This window comes from Arvicanthis niloticus, chromosome 21, assembly GCF_011762505.2.
Source record: "Arvicanthis niloticus isolate mArvNil1 chromosome 21, mArvNil1.pat.X, whole genome shotgun sequence".
Classification (NCBI taxonomy): domain Eukaryota; kingdom Metazoa; phylum Chordata; class Mammalia; order Rodentia; family Muridae; genus Arvicanthis; species Arvicanthis niloticus.
Window position 1 is genome coordinate 51,368,582 of NC_047678.1, and position 3,956 is coordinate 51,372,537.

General features: G+C 47.5%; 1 pseudogene; it reads left to right on the forward strand.

The window, feature by feature from the left end:
* The first annotated feature begins 471 nt into the window (after positions 1 to 471).
* Positions 472 to 2,187, forward strand: LOC117693743 (putative sperm motility kinase W pseudogene; annotated as a pseudogene).
* Positions 2,188 to 3,956: the final 1,769 nt, after the last annotated feature.

The following is a 3,956-nucleotide window of genomic DNA, read 5'->3' on the forward strand; positions in this document are numbered from 1 at the left end:
CAAGGGAGGAAATAAAGGGTGGAACATCAGGCAGAGACAGACAGAGAGAGAGAGAGAGAGAGAGAGAGAGAGAGAGAGAGAGAGAGAGAACTCGGAGAAACAGTGAAGACCTACAGATTGACCTTGAACTCTGAGGAAGACAGAAACATGAATCTCAGGAGAGACACCCATCCATATGTCAGACACAGACTAGAATAAACAGGTTGTATGAATTACAAGCTGGTTGGAGAATCAGCCAAAGCTTATGGCCTAGGCATCTTTTCATGAATAGGTCTTAGAGTCCTATTCTGGGAACAAGGAGGCTGGGTAGAAAAGCTCCCAGTTACATTTTGTGATGACTTGGCCGCTCTCTGCAGAACACTTGTACAAAATGAACCTCTTCCTTAAAAGGCCAGATGGATGGTTTGACATAATCAACATCCAGCTACAAAGGCCACTGAGATACTCTGCTGCCTGTAATTGCTAAACAACCTTCACTGCTCTGAGTGTTTTGTGCTCTGACCTCACAAAGAGCTACTGTGATGGAAGAATGAGGGCCCTCTGCATAAGACTGTGGACTGGACTGTTGTATTTGTCCATACAGAGCAGGGAGCTGATATTGGTGACCTGTGGGAGGGACTCCTCCAATACATATCTAGTTTGTCAATTTTTGGGTTGTTGGACCTCACATCCTGTGTGCACCAGAGCACAGGGAACACTTACCCTCATGGCCAGCAACTCCAAAAAGAAGAATATGGAAAGTCATTACAGAGTGCTTTTTACTCTTGGCCAAGGTTCCTTTGGCACTGTGAAACTGGCCTCGCACCTGAAAACCGAGGCGCTGGTTGCCTTAAAAACTGTAGAGATTTGCAAGAAGAACATCAGGGGGATACATGCCGAAATATCAGCATTGGAGACACTGCACCATCCCAACATTATCTGCCTCTACCAGGTACTGGTAACATCAAGGCACGTTAACCTTATCACCGAATATATTCCGGGAGGAAGCTTGTATGAAATCATAAAGGAAGATGGCCCGATGCAGGAGGAGGAGGCAAAGAAAATATTCGGGCAGGTAGTGTCAGCTGTAAAGTACTGCCACAGCCTGGATCTTGTGCATCATGACATCAAGCCGCAGAATATACTAAGGGATGAGGACGGTAATGTAAAGCTGATAGACTTGGTCTGGCCGTCACGTGCAGATCTGGCACATTACTGAAACGGCAGTGTGGGACCAAAAGCTGTTTCGCTCCAGAGATAGTACTAAGGGTGCCATTTGATGGGGAAAAGGCTGACGTGTGGAGCTTGGGCGTGGTACTATTTTTCATTAACATTGGGCACTACCCCTTCAGAGGAAACACCATGAAGGAGATGGACGAAAACATCACAACACGGACCTATGACATTCCATCTCACGTCTCTGGGCAGCTGGAAAACTTAATCCACCAATTGCTCACAGTTGCCCCAGAGATGAGGCTGTCCACTGAGAGAATTGAAAACCATCCCTGGGTGGTGAAGTGTGAGGTAGACATCCCGACTGAGACCGATCCAGATTATAACATCATAGACAGGCTCTGTGGCATGGGATTTGATGCCAATGAGATTATAGAATCCCTGGACAAGAGAAAGTACAATGAACCCCTGGGGGCGTATTTGATTCTAAAAGCACAGGCAGACAAGGGGCAAGAGCATGCATTTACAACTTCAGTCGAGACTATGGATCGGTGCCCTACACCACCCCCTTCACCAGCTGATCCCTCTATATCTGGTCTTCCCTTAAAGAAAAGGACTAGTGAGTCCAACTTTAGTCTCCTCCACATACAGCCCTCAGAAATGCATGGGCCTGTTGCCCTGACACCATTGGGACAGGACGTGGCCACAAGTGTCTCCATGCTTCCAGTTGCTCTACACTGTCCAGAGAAAAAGACCAGCAGCACTTCCACCTGTGCCCTCCATAACGGATCTGTGGTGGCCTCCAGTGTCTGCAACAACATACTGGAGGAGGAATTGCCTGTGCCACCTGAGCAACACTCTCATATACAAACATCTCCTCCTAAGAAGCCTGGGCGCTTCAAGAGACTCACCAGGAAAATCAGAGCAGGCCTATCAAGACTCTGTTGCTTCCCCTGTGCTCAAAAGACAAAGACCCCGAAAACATCCTCCAAAAAAGTGGCTCCCCTGAGAGAGACAGGAGGCAGAACACAGTAAAGGGTAAGCAGGTATGGGAGGAGGCATCTCTGCTTTGTAATTTACTTTCTATGTCTTTATTCATGTCTCCCTGCTGGAAAAATCAGAGAAGTGTACGTTTCTGGGGTCTCTTGGGATCGTCAGATGTATTTCTATTCCAGCTGGATTAAACCCTGATCCTTGGCTTACCACCTCAGGAAGAAATCCTGTTGGAGAATGCCTAGGTGGTATCTGATACAACCCAACTAGCAGTAATCAGCAAGGGACTGTGGGTACGCCTGGGTGAAAGGGGGTTTGTGGAGCTGTTGTTTATGAGAAATGTATTCAGATCGAGACTCTGCTTGGGGACCTAGTGACTGGCAGAGTGACCATGATCAAACCGCAAAGGGACCATCTCAATGCCTCACTACAATTCTATTGGACAGGCAGAGTGTGCTGAGCCCTGTGAAGTCTGACATTGATGCTTAGATGCTTCCTGAGGAAGCTGAGCTGGATACTCAGTTCCTGTGTATCCTGCAAGCCCTTTAGTGAGGATATGGTTGCAGTATTCTACCAGAATCTCCATAGTAGCATTCATAGCCTGGGCATACAGCACCCATAAAAGCAAGGAAGGAGCAGAGATGGGAAGTGTCCTTCCACAGCTCTGTTCTTCACACTTTACCTATGCATTCAGCCCATGTGCTGTCTTGGGCAGCTCCTGTGCAGGCACAGGACATGCTGAGTGATACCATGTCAGCATCCCACCCTTGTGCATACATAGGATGTGCCTTCATGGCCTCTCATACTAACCAAGCTCCCTTAGGTATCACTCTAAATTAAAACTCAACCAGCTTCTGAACTAGCTATCTTCCTGAGAGTCCACCCTGGGACACTTGTTACATTGTATGCAGCTGACATCAGGAGACTTGGGGGACATAGAAAGTGGACTTCAGGTGTGGTAGATCTAGTTGCCTCCAGAATGTGATCCAGCACCACATTCTAAAAGTGCTTCAGTTTAAGAAAGTCCAGGCTTCTGTCTACTGGGACAGTGTGATGAGTCTCTGTGCGGGGCTGAAGAACCACACACTGAGGTTTAGAGAACACAGAGAGACCAGTGCTTCCATCACGGAGATCACTCAGCCCAGGTGACCTCATTTCCTGTGGGAAGTGTGGGAGCAGGCACACAACACATCTGTTTCACTGAGCCCAAGAAACCGGCAAATCTTGTGAGTGAACCTCAAAGGCTTCCATGCCTGAGAAACAAGAATGGTTCCTAAGCATTCACCACATTTCTGAGCCTCAGTCTTCCATTTCTGAAGAGCCTAGAGGAAGGTGTCTTCTGTCCAGTAGTCTATGGCCTTAGCAATAGTTTTTAAAGATTTTTTTATTTACTTTATGTGTATGAGTACACTGTCACGGTCTTCAGACACACCAGAAGAGGGTGTCAGATCCCATTACAGATGGTTGTGAGCCACTATGTGGTTGCTGGGAGTTGAACTCAGGACCTCTGAAAGAGCAGTCAGTGCTGTTAACCACTGAGCCATCTCTCCAGGCCATGCCTTGGTGATTCTTTATGCCCACGGCATGTCTCAAGTGCACTTTTTAGTCATTCACTAAAAGGAAAATGGTGCATAGCTTCTCCCATCTCCGCACTTGCTCCAGTGGCCTTCTCTCCTGAGCACTTTGCTTCTTATCCTAGTTGTCATCTACCCAGTTTAGGTCTTTCATTCAGTAAGAGGTTCTCAGAGAAGGTGACCCTGCCATTGCCATGGTACCTGGGCTTAAGTTCCCATCGCATCTAATGCCTTTCT